Raw genomic sequence first — 17,781 nt, 5'->3', positions numbered from 1 at the left:
TCCTAGGGTTTGTAAGAGTAGAATGGGAGGTAGAGCCTTCAGCTTTCAGGCTCCTCTCCTGTGGAACCAGCTCCCAATTCAGATCAGGGAGACAGATACCCTCTCTACTTTTAAGATTAGGCTTAAAACTTTCCTTTTCGCTAAGGCTTATAGTTAGGGCTGGATCGGGTGACCCTGGACCATCCCTTGGTTATGTTGCTTTAGACGTAGACTGTGTTTCATAATTATTGTATGGCCTTGCCTTGCAATGTGGAGCGCCTTGGGGCAACTGTTTGTTGTGATTTGGCGCTATACAAGAAAAAAGTTGATTGATTGATTGATTGACACATTTCATTGTGCAGGGAACATGTTCTTCTGTGCATATGACAATAAAATTCTTTTGAATCCTTTTTGAATCCTTTGAATCCTTAAAACAGTAATAAACTGGTTCTTCAAGTCGTCTCATAAATACAGCCAGAAGTGCCAATTAGTCATTCACAAACTTTAACAATTTAATACATTTCTGGAATATTTTATGCCGCTAAATGAGGCCTTTATCTTTGTGCACAGTCAACAGACATCACAAATAAGCATTTAAAGACACATCTAATAAATACATCTTGTGTTATTTTGAAATAAAGTTGACATTCTAGCCAGTTTAACACACATTTAACAAAATGGAATATATGTGTGAAGCTGTACATACTAAATTCTAGCTGTTTATTTTTTATGTACTACACTGCTCTGCTCTAACAAACAGTTGAATATTTTGTATCCATCTTGAAATAAAGTCAAAGTTCTGTGTGCTATGACTCTCAATGCAGTTTGCAAGCACTGAGTGGAGAATGAGAAATCAAGAGAAACTGGTCAGAATGTGCCCTCTGTTGCCATCATAATAACACCACAATGCGGGGACAACAATGTGCCTGACAGAGCATCACTCACCGACAGTAATTATATAAACACTCTAAGAACTTGCATTTTAAGTGTAAACCTAAACATATCACACATACAGTGAGGAAAATAAGTATTTGAACACCCTGCGATTTTGCAAGTTCTCCCACTTAGAAATCATGGAGGGGTCTGAAATTTTCATCTTAGGTGCATGTCCACTGTGAGAGACATCTAAAAAAATCAGGAAATCACAATGTATGATTTTTTAAATAATTTATTTGTATGTTACTGCTGCAAATAAGTATTTGAACACCTGTGAAAATCAATGTTAATATTTGGTACAGTGTAGCCTTTGTTTGCAATTACAGAGGTCAAACGTTTCCTGTAGTTTTTCACCAGGTTTGCACACACTGCAGCAGGGATTTTGGCCCATTCCTCCATACAGATCTTCTCTAGATCTTTCAGGTTTGGGGTTTCAGCTCCATCCAAACATTTTCTATTGAGTTCAGGTCTGGAGACTGACCAGGCCACTCCAGGACCTTGAAATGCTTCTTACGGAGCGCCTCCTTAGTTGCCCTGGCTGTGAGTTTGGGGTGATTGTCATGCTGGAAGACCCAGCCATAACCCATCTTCAATACTCTTACTGAGGGAAGGAGGTTGTTTGTCAAAATCTCGCAATACATGACCCCATCCATCCTCCCTTCAATACGGTGCAGTCGTCCGGTCCCCTTTGCAGAAGAGCACCCCCAGAGTATGATGTTTCCACCTCCATGCTTCACGGTTGGGATGGTTTTCTTGGGGTTGTTCTCATCCTCTAAACATGGTAAGTGGAGTTGATTCCAAAAAGCTCTATTCTGGTCTCATCTGACCACGTAACCTTCTCCCTTGCCTCCTCTGGATCATCCAGATGGTCACTGCTGAACTTCAAACGGGCCTGGACATGTGCTGGCTTGAGCAGGGGGACCTTGCTGCCCTGCAGAATTTTAAACCATGACAGCATCATGTGTTACTAATGTAATCTTTGTGACTGTGGTCCCAGCTCTCTTCAGGTCATTGACCAGGCCCTCCTGTGTAGTTCTGAGCTTTCTCAGAATCATCATTACCGCACAAAGTGAGATCTTGCATGAAACCCAGACTGAGGGAGATTGACAGTCATCTTGTGTTTCTTCCACTTTCTAATAAATAATCATAACAGTTGTTGTCTTCTACCAAGCTGCTTGCCTTTGTCCTGTAGTCCATCCCAGCCTTGTGCAAGTCTACAGTTTTGTCCTTAGACAGCTCTTTGGTCTTGGCTATGGTGGACAGGGTGGAGTGTGATTGACTGAGTGTGTGAACAGGTGTCTTTTATACAGGCAACAAGTTCAAACAGGTGCAATTAATACAGGTAAAGAGTGCAGAATAAGAGGGCTTCTTAAAGAAAAATTAACAGGTCTGTGTGAGCGAGAATTCTTGCTGGTTCGTAGGTGTTCAAATACTTAGTTTATATATATATATATATATATATATCTCCATCCATCCATCCATCCATCCATTTTCTTCCGCTTTATCCGGAGTTGGGTCGCGTGGGCAGCAGCTCAAGCAAAGCTGCCCAGACCTCCCGATCCACATCTCTCCCAGCTCCTCCGGGGGAACCCCAAGGCGTTCCCAAGCCAGCCGAGAGATGTAGTCCCTCCAGCGTGTCCTGGGGCTTCCCCGGGGCCTCCTCCCAATGGGACGTGCCCGGAACACCTCTCCAGCGAGGCGTCCAGCGGGCATCTGGAAAAGATGCCCGAGCCACCTCAACTGACTCCTTTCGATGTGGAGGAGCAGCGGCTCGACTCCGAGCTCCTCCCGAGTGACCGAGCTCCTCACCCTATCTCTAAGGGAGCGCCCAGCCACCCTGCGGAGGAAACTCATCTCGGCCGCTTGTACTCGCGATCTCGTTCTTTCGGTCATGAGCCAAATCTCATGACCATAGGTGAGGGTCGGAACGTAGATCGATCGTTAAATTGAGAGATTTGCCCCCCTATTCAGCTCTCTCTTCACCACGATGGTCCGATACAGCGACCGCATCACTACAGATGCTGCACCGATCCGTCTATCGATCTCACGCTCCATCTGTCCCTCACTCCGAGATACTTAAACTCCTCCACTTGAGGCAAGGACACTCCACCGACCTGAAGAGGGCAAAGCACCTTTTTCCGGTTGAGAACCATGGCCTCGGATTTGGAGGTGCTGATTCTCATCCCGGACGCTTCACACTCGGCTGCAAACCGCCCCAGTGCACGCTGAAGGTACTGATTTGATGAAGCCAACAGAACCACATCGTCCGCAAACAGCAGAGACGAGATTCTGTGGTTCCCAAACCAGACCCCCTCTACACCCTGGCTGCGCCTAGAAATTCTGTCCATAAAAATAATGAACAGAAACGGTGACAAAGGGCAGCCCTGACGGAGGCCAACGTGCACTGGAAACAGGTTTGACTTACTACCGGCAATGCGAACCAAGCTCCTGCTGTGGTCGTACAGGGAACGGACAGCCCTTAGCAAAGGACCCCAGACCCCATACTCCCGGAGCACCCCCCACAGGGTGCCCTGAGGGACACGGTCAAACGCCTTCTTCAGATCCACAAAACACATGTGGACTGGTTGGGCGAACTCCCATGAACCCTCGAGCACCCGATGGAGCGTGTAGAGCTGGTCCAGTGTGCCGCGACCAAAACAACGAAAACCACACTGCTCCTCCAGAATCCGAGGTTCGACCATCGGTTGAATTCTCCTCTCCAGTACTCTGGAATAGACCTTACCGGGGAGGCTGAGGAGTGTGATCCCCCTATAGTTGGAACACACCCTCCGGTCCCCCTTCTTAAACAGAGGGACCACCACCCCGGTCTGCCAATCCAGAGGCACTGTCCCCGATCGCCACGCGATGTTGCAGAGGCGTGTCAGCCAAGACAGTCCCACAACATCCAGAGACTTAAGGTACTCAGGGCGGATTTCATCCACCCCAGGAGCCTTGCCACCGAGGAGCTTTCTAACCACCTCGGTGACTTCGGCCCGGGTAATGGATGAGTCCGCCTCTGAGTCCCCAGTCTCTGCCTCCTCTTCGGAAGACGTGATGATGGCATTGAGGAGATCCTCAAAGTATTCCTTCCACCGCCCAACAACATCCCCAGTCAGGGTCAACAGCTCCATCTGCACCGTAAACAGTGCTGGTGGAGAGCTGCTTCCGCCTCCTGAGGCGCCGGACGGTTTGCCAGAATCTCTTTGAGGCTGACCGATAGTCCTCCTCCATGGCCTCCCCGAACTCCTCCCAGACCCGGGTTTTTGCCTCTGCGACCGCACGGGCTGCGGCACGCTTGGCCTGCCGGTACCTGTCAACTGCCTCCGGGGTCCCACCTACCAACAAAGATAAGTAGGACTCCTTCTTCAGCTTGACGGCATCCCTTACTTCCGGCGTCCACCACCGGGTTCGGGGATTGCCGCTGCGACAGACACCAGAGACCTTGTGACCACAGCTACTTACGGCCGCATCAACAATGGAGGTGGAGAACATGGGCCACTCGGACTCCATTTCTCCAACCTCACCCGGGATAAAATTTGATCCACTGTAGATTTTGCAAGTTTTCCCACCTACAAAGAATGGAGAGGTCTGTAATTTTTAGGTACATTTCAACTATGAGAAACAGAACCTAAAAAAAAAAAAATTTTGAAAATCACATGGTATGATTTTTAAATAATTCATTCACATTTTATTGCATGAAATAAGTATTTGATCACCTACCAACTACCAAGAATTGTGGCTCTCATGGACCTGTTAGTTTTTCTTTTGTACTATTTACGTGTATTAATTGCACCTGTTTGAACTCGTTACCTATATAAAAGACACCTGTCCACACACTCAATCAATCACACTCCAACCTGTCCACCATAGCAAGACCAAAGAGCTGTCTAAGGACACCAGGGACAAAAGTGTAGCCCTGCACAAGGCTGGGATCGGCTACAGGACAATAGCCAAGCATCTTGGTGAGAAGGCAACAACTGTTGGAGTAATTATTAGAAAATGGAAGAAACACAAGATGACTGTCAATCTTCCTCAATCTGGGGCTCCATGCAAAATCTCACCTCATGGGGTAAAGATGATTCTGAGAAAGCCCAGAACTACACGGGAGGACCTGGTCTATTACCTGAAGAGAGCTGGGACCATAGTCACAAAGATTACATTAGTAAAGCGACACGACAGTGTCATGGGTTAAAATCCTGTAGGGCAGCAAGGTCCCCCTGCTCAAGCCAGTACATGTCCAGGCCCGTTTGAAGTTTTCCCCTGACCATCTGGATGATCCAGAGGAGGCATGGGAGAAGGTCATGTGGTCAGATGAGACCAAAACAGAGCTTTTTGGAATCACCTCCACTTGCCATGTTTAGAGGATGAGAACAATCCCAAGAACACCGTCCTAACCATGAAGCATGGGGTGGAAACATCATTTTGGGGGGTGCTTTTCTGCAAAGGGGAAAGGACAATTGCACTGCACCGTATTAAAGGGAGGATGAATGGGGTCATGTATCGTGAGATTTTGGCAAACAACCTCCTTCCTTCAGTAAGAGCATTGAAGATGGGTGGCTGGTTCTTCCAGCATGACAATGACCCCAAACACACAGCCAGGGCAACTAAGGAGGGGCTCCATAAGAAGCATTTCAAGGTCCTGGAGTGGCCTAGCCAGTCTCCAGACCTGAACTCAATAGAAAATCTTCGGAGGAAGCTGAAACTCTGAATTTGAAAGATCTGGAGAAGATCTGTATGAAGGAGTGGACCAAAATCCCTGCTGCAGTGTGCAAAATTGGACAACAACTACAGGAAACATCTGACCTCTGTAATTGCAAACAAAGGTTTGTGTACGAAACATTAAGGTCTGTTTTTCTATTGTATCAAATACTTATTTCATGCAATAAAATGCAAATTAATTATTTAAAAATCACAGAATGTGATTTTCTGAATTTTTGTTTTTAGATTCTGTCTCTCACAGTTGAAGTGTACCTAGGATAAAAATTACAGACCTCTCCATTCTTTGCAGGTGGGAAAATGTGCAAAATTGACAGTGGGTCAAAAACGTATTTGCCTCATTGTGTGTGTGTGTGCATATATATACGAGGGCTGTCAATAAAGTAACGGTCCTTTTTATTTTTTTCAAAAACTATATGGATTTCATTCATATGTTTTTACGTCAGACATGCTTGAACCCTCGTGCGCATGCGTGAGTTTTTCCACGCCTGTCGGTGACGTCATTCGCCTGTGAGCACTCCTTGACGTGCGGACGGGTCCGCGCGTCGGGACGCAGCCGCCGCGACGCTCCGCCACAGGAAAAACACCTCTGTTGAAAGCCTTAAGGACAAGTTGGAACATGTCCTGCCTGTTAAACAATTTCTCATATACTCACTCCACTGAAAGCCATCAAAAGCCGCCTGGATTTTACAAATGGTTATCAACACGGAGGTGTTTTTCCTGTGCCGCTGCACCGCACCGGCTGTGTCCCGACGCGCGGATCCGTCCGCACGTCTTACATTAAAAAAATCTCCTTTAACAGTGGAATATCTGGATAAAATGCTGAAACTGACTTCTTCTGAAACTTCTCTGTTCTCTCACGACGTCATGGATCAATGGAGCCTGAAATGTGGAGGTTTTCAGCTTGAACAGGCTGATGACGCCGCCTGAGAGCGCTGCACGACGTCTCGCACCATGAAAAGTCCTTAAAGCGACAGAATCACCTCAAAATCTCTCATCAGCCGTTAAAATTTTCACTGAAAACCAGCTTAATTTTTCGAACCGTGTCCACTTCGATGTGTCTCACAGGTTTAGAAAAAATTTTGATCAAACAACGCGCCAGTCTCTCAGCAACTTCTCAGACAAAGGAATTCCGACGAGGGGCTGGACGACTCCTCCCACAAGGAGTGTTCACAGGCGAATGACGTCACCGACAGGCGTGGAAAAACTCACGCATGCGCACGAGGGTTCAAGCATGTCTGACGTAAAAACATATGAATGAAATCCATATAGTTTTTGAAAAAAATTAAAAATAAATAAAAAGGACCGTTACTTTATTGACAGCCCTCGTATATATATATATATATATATATATATATATATATATACGAGGTCTCTTAGATAATAAACCGACCCTTTTATTTATTTTTTTTTTAACTATATGGATTTGAATGACATGCGATTACACCAATCATGCTTGAACCCTCGTGCGCATGCGTGAGTTTTTTCACGCGTGTCGGTGACGTCATTTCCCTGTGGGCAGGCCTTGAGTGAGATGTGGTCCCGCCCTCTCGGCTGAATTCCTTTGTTTCACACGCTGCTCGAGACGGCGCGCGTTGCTTTATCAAAATTTTTTCTGGACCTGTGAGGAATATCCGAGTGGACACTATTTGAGAAATTAAGCTGGTTTTCTGTGAAAAGTTTAACGGCTGATGAGAGATTATGGGGTGTTTCTGTCGGTGTAAGGACTTCCCACGGAGCGGGACGTCCTGCAGCGCTTCCAGGCGCTGTCGTCGGCCTGTTTCGAGCTGATAACATCCTAATTTAAGGCTTAATTCACCCAGGACATCGTGAGAGAACAGAGAAGATTCAGAAGAGGCCGGCATAAGGAATTTATGCGGACATTCCACTGTTTAAGGACATTTTTTTAATGAAAGACGTACGCGCAAATTCGCAGAGTCGTTTCCGTGACGACTCGGCAAATCTGTGTGCGCCGCGACAGGAAAAACACCTCCGTGTTGAAAACCATTTGTAGAATTCAGGCGGCTTTTAATGGCTTTCAACAAGTGAGTAACTGAGAAATTGTTTAACAGCTTGGGCATGTTCCAACTTGCCCGTTAAGATTTCCAACGGAGGTGTTTTTCCTGCCGCGACCCCCCGCGGTCGGGTCCAGCCCGACATGCGACTCTGCCCGCACGTTCTTTCATTACAAAATGACCGTTAACAATGGAATGTCCGAATAAACTCCTCATGCCGACTTCTTCTGAAAGTTCTCTGTTCTCTGACGACTTACTGCGTCAACAGAGCCTGAAATGTGGAAGTTTTCAACTTGAAACGGCGAGACGCTGCCGCCTCGAAGCGCAGATCGCCGTCAGGCGCCGTGGACCGTCCTTAAAGCGACACTACCAGACCAAAATCTCTCATCAGCCGTTAAAATTTTTACCGAAAACCAGCTGAATTTATTGAATGGTGTCCACTCAGTTGTGCCTTACAGTTTTGAAAAAATTTTTATCAAACAAAGCAACAGTCTCTGAGCCATTCCTAAACAATGAAAAAAATCGACGAGCGGGTGGACGACTCCTCACTCAAAGACTGCCCACAGGCGAATGACGTAACCGACAGGCGTGAAAAAACTCTCGCATGCCCACGAGGGTTCAAGCATGTCTGATGTAATCACACGTGATTCAAATCCATATGGTTTTTGAAAAAATAATAAGGTCGGATACTTTTCTAATAGACCTCGTATATGTGCACACACACACACACACACACACACACACACACTAACGCTTGCATATACTGGATTCAGGTGGACCAGTGAATTTTTTCTGTTATAATCGAAATCTACTATATGTATAAAATTGACAAAATCTGCTATATGTATAAGAAAGACAAAATCAGTTATATGTATGTGACAGATTAGAGACACTAAACAATCTACGGGGAATCCACAGCACCATTTAGGTTTACATATTTCCTTGATTTAAAAGGCTGACCTTGAATAGGGGCCTATCTCTTTTAATGACTGGGTCAAAACTTAAATAAGATAAAATAAATAGCCTGCCTTAAGCGCCAGGCATTATGCGCATTAAAAGGGATTACATTTAGTCAAATCACTCGTTTTTCCAAGTTTGCTGTAGAGTGGTACCTTAAAAATCCTAAAGCCTGATTTATGCTTCAACAACTCCATTACTCCGTGATCATGCAATAATGTCAACATACACATTCACCCCCTTTTAAAGTTCTTTATTGCGGTGGTGTGTGTCGTAATGTAATTTACTGCAGAAACAGTGTTTTTTTTTCGGGATCAATTTGTCCCTCAAGAAGCTCCACTTTATATAATCATCAACTTCCAAACCAACATTACGCTACGTGTAATTTCCCTCCATGAATTGTGGGTCATTTGAGCATCTTTTTCTGACACTGTGTTGTAAAGTTGGTCATATTTGCTGAATTTTCTGCCAAAGGTTACTCTATTTGATCCATGATCGTAATGTAATTGGCATGTGCACTGCAAAAACTTTTAAAATGTGACAGGAGAGGAAGGCGTGAAAGTGAAACCGTGACCAATCACAGCCTCTGCTATTTCTGTTGTTTAGCAGGTGCACGTCAGGGAGAGGGTTTTCAGCCATGCAGAGGGCTCTGATCTAAAGTGGTTTGGTTTGCCACACCCAGGGATATCTGTGTGAAACTTAACACCATATTACAGTGTAGGCAACAAGCAGCATTTTGTTAATAATCATTGACCTTGAATAAAGGCCTGCCTTGTTCAGGCACTGGGTTGGAGCATGGTTTGAAAAAAAGCACCCGGGCTTTTAATCAAAAAATACAGTACCCATTTTCCTTAAATTGGTGACTGTCAGTGCTGAACTTAATTTTATACCTCTGTTGCAACTGGGTACACCCAGACTGCTCTGTCTGGTACATGCAATTTGTTTTTAATGGAAATACAGTAAGATGGGGCAGGACATTTTGTCCAATTTGAACAAAAATCCATTATACAAAATCTGGTATATATGGTGTTTATTACATGAAAAACCATACAAAAGCATTAGAACTTTTGCTTTTGTGTGGTGAGTACGAATATCCGGTTTGTACGATGATGGTTTAGGTGAGTTTTAGTGCACATATATACGAGGTCTGTTAGAAAACTATCCGACCTTTTATTTTTTTTAAAAACTATATGGATTTGAATCATGTGCGCTTGCATCAGCCAAGCTTGAACCTTCGTGCGAATGCGTGAGTATTTTCACGCCTGTCGGTTGCGTCATTCGCCTGTGGGCAGGCTTTGAGTGAGCACTGGTCCAGCCCCCTCGTCGGATTTTCATTGTCAGGAAAATGGCTTGATTGGAGCAGTCCATGTTGGAAACCATTCGGAAGATTCAGACGGCTTTTGGTGGCTTTTCAGTCGAGTGAGTATCCGAGAAATTGTGTAACAGCTGGGCATGTCACAACTTGTCCTGTGAGACTTCCAACACGGACGTGCTTTTTGTTGTGCGCCATGAGCGGCTCTGTCCCGACGCGCGAATTCCTGCGCACATCTTTCATTACAAAATCTCCTGTAACAGTGGAATGTGCCACAAAAGTGCTGATGTCCAACTCTTCCACAATTTCTCTGGTAGTCAGACGACGTCCCGGATCAACACAGCCTTCACTTTGGAAATAATCTGGTCGTTTCAGCCTGTCGATGGCCGCACGGAGCGCAACGTGTCCTGCGCCGCTGTGGGCTGTCTTTAATCCGGTTGTAATGATGCTTAATCTATGTGACGCCCAGAGCATCTTCACCGAAAGCCGTCTGAATCTTCCGAATGGTTTCCACCTGGCTGTCTCTCACAGTTTCTGGAAAAATTTGATTCAGCGCTGCTCCAATCACTCAGCCATTTTCCTGACAATGAAAATGCGACGAGGGGGCTGGACCAGTGTTCACTCAAAGCCTGTCCACAGGCGAATGACAAAACCGACAGGCGTGAAAAAACTCACGCATGCGCACGAAGGTTCAAGCTTGGCTGATGCAAGCGCACATGATTCAAATCCATATAGTTTTTAAAAAAAATAAAAAGGTCGGATAGTTTTCTAACAGACCTCGTATGAGAGAGAGAGAGAGAGAGAGAGAGAGAGAGAGAGAGAATTTCTAGAAGACATGAAAGGAATTATAGTGGACAGTGTGCATGTGCGTCTGTGCATGTATGTATAGGAAAAAAGTGAGATAAGAGCAATGATGCAGGAAGAGAAAGCGAGATGAAAAAAAAAAGAGAAATTCTACCTAAATCCAAGCTCGTCTTTCCCTACGGTGTGAGTCTGTGAGAGGGTGAGTTGTGTGCTGCTGTGTCCAGGCACACTGGACGTCTTCTCTGGCAGTTCCCACACTGATAGGCAGGGGTGGGACATCAATCTTCTATGGGAGGATAACAAGTGAAAGCCCTCTTCCCCCTGCCTCTTACACCATGCTCAATGTCTCACAGGCTGTGATTTACATAACTGCATTGCAACTGGAAGATGAACCTGGTTTCTTGGTGGGCGGGTGGAGGGGGAGGGCTATACCAAGTATGAATATGATGGTATTTCCCACCCTGGATGTTGTCAGCATCTGAGAGATTTTTTTGTGTATACATGTGAACACAAACTACGCAGTTGCACAATTATATTTTGAATAAATCACAGTATGTTGCGAGTGTGCTGCATACAATGGTTCATGAGCGCATATATGTCAAGAGATGAGAGAATGTAAGCTATGCACCAAAACTCACATTTACATGGTCTAGATTAAGCTCAGCGATAGTCTGTATTCCTGGAGGTGAAGTGATGATATGAAAAGTCACACAGGATGGTCAGTGCTGTAATTATAGCCGTGCACAAAGCTGCACTTTGCTCTTGTGCTCTGAAGCATTGTCTGGGAGGTTGGGCTGGCTAGCCTTGTCAAAACAGTGTTTAGAAGCCCCCTCATGCAAGTCCACAAACTTCCACATGACCACGAGTCATTAATTCTCATTAGCAAGGGTGAGAAGCAGCAGAATGAGCACAGGAGTGTCAGGCAAAGCACAGGATAGTGGCGCTCAAAGACGTTATCGTCCACAGCCTGCAGAGGCTGAGGTGTGGGACGTGGAATCAGTGTGCAGCACTGTGAAGCAGAGACTTCTGGCTAAAGGATGCCTGGAATACAAGGACAAGCTGGAATACTAATGTGGTCACACTCTGTGTGCGTACAAGAATATAATCACAATTCTTTGTCATTTTACAGCAATACAGCGGTTTTAGATATGTGGCCGAATAAAGCAGCAGAATTCACCACAAGTATGAACAGATGAGTCAATAGAAAGACAATCTATGACCAAAATCAGAAAGAAGTCAGACTAAAATGGAAATATATGACTGCACTTCAGATTCTTGTTTGTAAAAGTTCCTGAGAGTTGTCTGTGGGAGTGGCTGGTGTTCTTACCTGAGGGAGTGGCTGGTGCTGGATGTGCTGAAGGGGGTGTGTCCATGCTAATCTTCCTCTTAGCTTCCAGCACTGGATTCTCAAACTGTGTCTTCTGGTTAATGTGGCTAACAAAAAGAGACAAAAAAAAAAACAACAACAAAAAAAAAAACAACAAAAAAAAAAACAACAACAACAACGGCATTTTAAAAACCTAACTATAAATAGCAGTTGAAGAACATACTTTTGCATAAAGCTCGACTGTGCACAACTAATAACTTTTATTCAATTTTATCTGGTATCCCGTTCATCATACATCCTGTTATGGGAACTGCTTTTCGTTGAATGGGTTCATATTTGACCGCCTTTTGGCCTCACAAAACACAGCTTGTCCACAGAACAGATACTCATCTTTGCACCTCATGCAAACCTGTGATTTGACTATTGGCGTTGCCCTGAGGATGTTGTAGAATAACCTGGACAGACAGCACCTCATATAGCATACAGGCTCTACACAACAAAGCTAAACCTGCAACACATACAAATGAAATCTTAATGTGTCCACACATCATGATAAAAAGCAGTTCTGATATGTCCGGTTTCAGAAGCCACGATTTCATGATCAATGCATCGTGTATAGATATAAATGATAAAGACCTTTCTTGACTCTTCATTACTGTTCCTTTATGTAAATTTTGTCAATAACAATGTGTACTGTTTGCCCAGGATCTAAAGCCATGCTGAAGTGATTTAAGATCAAACTCAACTGAAAAACAATGTTATCTTCACACCTGTGTGGTGAATCCGTTTATGCTACAGGGATGACATTTCCTCCTTGACTAGATCGTATTGGAGAGAGGTAGCTCATCTGAATGAGCTTTAACAGCTGTAAATCATGGTGATGGCAGCACTTTGGGAAGATGATTCAAACTGCATTTATCATGCAGCACACTAAGTTAGCCGCATGCTGAAGGTACGGTATATGTTGTGCATGTATTTAAATGAAAAGTTGTCTAGTTTTATACAGAATGAGCCGTGCACAGAGAACATCTCAGCATTAAGCATGGAGAGGTAAACGTTCTGTGCTCCTTCATTTACTCAGCCACCCTCTGCATCACATTCTCACTCCTCGGCTGCCACAGGTCACGTGTTGTGCTGCAGTTGAGCAAATGATGAGACTTCTTGTCAGTTGTGGCCAGTCATTCATAGCAAGCTTCCCAGACAAAGAGGAGGAGACGGAGCACAGTCAGCCTCAGTGAACCTCGAGCAAAACAGGGACCTTGATTTCCCCTGCCTGGAGGTCTCTTCGAACACAGTAATGAGACTACAATGAAACACTGTACTTCTGTTTACACTACTGATCAGAGTGGAATCTCACCCCCTTACAAGAACTGAAGCCCTTCATTGTCTGTTGTCTTCACTGTCTATTCCCTGTCAAATACACACTCACAAAGATGCACTGCATCAATGTTATCTGTGCTGCCATAATTACTTTGTGCAGCACTGTGGGAATATAATAAAATGGCATATACCACCATCACATGGTCTACAGCTCTCCTGAGACTCCACAGCATCATAATTAACACTAATACGATGTAAAAATAGACTGCAATGTTCTTAGTCTGCATTATGACCTGAATACAAAAAGAATCCTCTGTCATTAATGCCTCCCCCCCAACCGACAGCTTATACCCTGTCACACCTTGGCGATTTAGCCAGCGTATGCTGACCATATTATAAAATGCTGGCATACGCTGGCATACATCAAATATATTATGGGTAAGTTTTGTGTAAGTTAAGAGCACATTGTTATACGTCGTAATACGCTGAGCACCTCAAAAAAGTTTGAGCATGCACAATATTTTCAACATATGCCAGCGTATGACTCATACGTTCCGCACATACGGGACATAAGTTGTACATAAGTTATGCAATTGCTGACACACGTTTCTTGTAATTTACTCATAAGTCAAAATACGCCTATTAATGGTGCCCATTGATTGGATGAAAGCTGCAGTCCTCATGCAAACATACTGTTTCAAATATTAAAACCATTCACACACAGAATAAATATAAAGTCTTAATCTTACCTGTTTGTTTCAGTTGGATTCATCATCACAGTCTGACAAACAAAGTTTCCTGATTTTGGAAAACGATGTCTGACAATACTTTAATTCCTTGTCGTGGCTGAAGAAATGAGTCCCTCTATGTTTTTCTGCTCTGGGTGCGTGTCTCAGCTGACACTTCGCACTACAGTGCCTCACTCATTAACATCTCAGCGTTTATCACAGGCATCAGTCGATTCTGTTTGCATGCGATGAAAATAAATCCCATCATCCACAAAGACAAATATAAAATAAATAAAATAATGTGAAAAATGCTTTGTTTTGTCGTTGTGTGGAGCAGAGATGCCGCACAACACCGTACGCACGCTGGATGACGTGCCCATCAACATTTAAGTGTTCCGCCTGCCAAAGAAAGGGTTCTGCCTGCGGCGGAAATGCAAACCACGCCAGACTTAATTGTTCCGACAATTATAATACCGAGCAGCACTGACCTGAACCACTCGGTAGAAACGGGACTTTCAGTATACGCTGGTTAAATCATCAAGGTGTAACAGCTACATTAATTCATAAGACGTACGCTCATCTATGCTAGCATTTTTAATACGGTCGGCATACGCAGGCTAAATCGTCAAGGTGTGACAGGGCCTTTACATTCATTTGAGGTTGTCACTGTAGGACGTCTATTACCTGCACAGAACGCCCATTTTTATGAGTTGCACAGTGATAGAGTTCAGGTTTTATGCCAGATGCCCTTTCTAACGCAACTCCAGGTCTACAAGGAGAAAGAATTGCATGTATATATTTTTGTTCACGACAGGAACATGGAGTAGCCAGAGGAAACCCATGCAGCTATGGGAAGAAAAATGCATATATGGAGTTGAACCCACGACCTTCTTGCTGTGAAGGAAGAGTACTAGTGTCTGCCCTTTGTTGTAACTATGTATCTCCAGTAAAGTGACGAAAAGCAAAATGCATGTGTGATTACTGTTAAGATGGACTGTACTGCTTTCAAAGGCTACAAGGACTTCATTATTTGTACGGCAAGCCATTTTCATACAAATATAAATCTATCTCACAGTTGTTTCCCCTCTTCCAGTCACACAAAGCTATTTTCCCCATTCTTGGGATTTTTAGTACAGACAATCCAAAGACGCACCTGTGTGTAAAGACATTCTTTTCCATGCTGAATGTTGCCATCTTAATACTTATGTAGCTGAAAAACAAAATACCAGGTGAGGTTGTAAGAAGAGGAATAAAAGTGATGAAAGAATGGAGAAATCGGGAATCAATAAAGGAATGACAGGAAAAGGGATTAGAAAGAAGGATAAAAAAGTAGGGAAAGAAGCACAAATAGATTAAAGGAATTAAGGAAGGCTACGAGGTTGGCCATGAAGAATACAATGGTGGAAGCCTAGACAGATGTTTGAATTAATGATCTGTGTGAAGCCTTTCTAGTGACACCTTACTAAAAACACAAACAAACTGAATGTAAGAATGTCGAAAGACATTTTCTCTATTCCAAATTCACCACTATTCACAGCTGGAGTCCTCTGGGCTCCTCCAGGCAGCGAGAGAAGTTTACTCACTCGACATAATAGGTGCCGTACTGGGGGTCCTCAATCTTCTCCCAGCCGTAGGGCAGCTCTGGGGGGAAACCAAATTGGGAAAAGGCAGAGGAAAAATCAGGTCAGATACTGCTGTGGCACTACATGGTCAACTGGACACACACAGTGAGGCATGGTGCTTTGACTGACAGCTTCACAGAATACTTACCCATGAGCACACTTTGAGAACAGAAGGCCTGATTTACTTGTCACTACATGTTTACGTATGGAGAAAAAGGAAGTATGAAGGAAAAAGATGAAGAAAAGAAAAGTTTGAAGAAAAGTTGAATTGTTATGCAGCCTCCTTGAAAAATAACAGCCTTTTTCCAGCAAAATGCGTGTGACTCCAGGTTTTGCAATTCGGTGACACATGCGGCACAGAAGAGATATTTACGCAAGAGGGCCTGTAGCAAATTGCCTTTTTGGAGAAGCTGCACTGATGAGCTCTCTGCATGTGGTTCAGAAACCATTAGGAGAGGGGCAAGCTGGAGACCAGAGGTTTGTGCTGTGTCACCAACAGAAGTGCAACCGGGCCTGTTCAGCTGTTTAATCGCCGTCTGTTAGCCAGCGCCCCCCTTGAGAGGGTTATAGATTCGGTTCATTCACACACTACAGGGAGCTGGAATTCACTGGAAGTGTGCATGTGTTTAGGAAGATGAGTATGTGTGTAGTTCTGATTGGTCTAAGAACCTATGTTAATGTTACCACGAAAAAGACGATGAGTTGTAGTGAGCAAAATTCTCTCAAATTACAAGTATACCAATACAGTCCTCATAAAATGGCTTTTCCCCCACATTTTTTTTCTTCTTTCAGTTAGTCATCACCATAGCAGATCATAGTTTCCAACTCATCCGGACCTCTACATATTATTCAGAAAATTATATACAATGCATCTGTAAAGTATTCATAGGGCTTCACTTTTTTTCCACATTCTGTTATGTTACAGTCTTATTCCAAAATGTATGGAATTCATTTTTTGTCAAAATTCTACACACAATACCCCATAATGACAATGTGAAATCCAAAATTATATGAACGGTATGACAGTTAACATGGATGAGGGTGGCAAACCGGTGGTCTCTTAAGGAAGCCTAAAACATTGTCATTTACAACCCATATATAGTTGCAGAACCAAATTTCACATTATGCACATATTCCATTTTATGAAACAATGTGTGTGTCAAGTCAACTTGTGTTTTTTTATATTTCCATATAACATTATTTAAAAGTAGTCATTACAATATAGATCTAAATTTTATTCATTATGACAGATGTTCAGAAGGTCAACGGTCCACATGCACAAGATAAATGCTTCTATAAACAGCACTGAATGTTGGGATTTGCCCCTGTTAGTGCACTTCTTTTTTTTATTTTATTTTTTTTATCAAAACATACAAGAACAGAGGGAAAAAACAGAAAAGAAACTATGAACAATGGGGAAGAGTGCTGTTACATTTGTTCAGAAAATAAATGATCAGTATTCGCTAATTAAAATTTATATATATATTGTTCAGATAAAGTCCGATCTTGTATATTTCACATATTCTGTCCACTTTGACCATGTTTCATAGAAAGAGTCTCTTTGGTTCCGAATGATGGAGGATAGTTTTTCCATCTCGTAGATATCGTGGACTATTTCTATCCATTCTTCCACCGAAGGGGGGTCTGCCTTCAACCATTTTCTTGTGATGGCTTTTTTACTTGCTATTAATAGGATTGCCAATAATTTTGTTTCATTCCTTCTCCAATTCTGAACATTTACATCTCCCAAGTATATGCATTCAAATGTAAATGACACTTTGTAGCCAAAAACATTATTTACATGATTACAAATCTGTGACCAGTATGTCTTAAGAATACTACAATCCCAAAAAATGTGGTAGTGGTTGGCCCCAGAGGAGCCACACAGCCTCCAACATGAATCCCCTCTCCCTCTGTGTCTTTTTTGAACAGGTGTGATAAAGAACCTCGTAATACTTTTCCATCCAAACTCTCGCCATGTATTAGATCCTGTGGTCTTCCACTGAAGGTGACAAATCTTTTCCCAACTTTCAATTGAAATGTTCAGATTGCCCTCAATTTCCCA

General features: G+C 43.6%; 1 pseudogene; it reads right to left on the bottom strand.

The window, feature by feature from the left end:
- Positions 1-17,781, bottom strand: part of LOC117512852 — a 421,938-nt pseudogene that overhangs the window by 45,505 nt on the left and 358,652 nt on the right.

This window comes from Thalassophryne amazonica, chromosome 6, assembly GCF_902500255.1.
Source record: "Thalassophryne amazonica chromosome 6, fThaAma1.1, whole genome shotgun sequence".
Classification (NCBI taxonomy): Eukaryota; Metazoa; Chordata; class Actinopteri; order Batrachoidiformes; family Batrachoididae; genus Thalassophryne; species Thalassophryne amazonica.
Note: the sequence above shows the minus strand (reverse complement) of the source record. Positions and strands in the feature narration are given on the sequence as shown.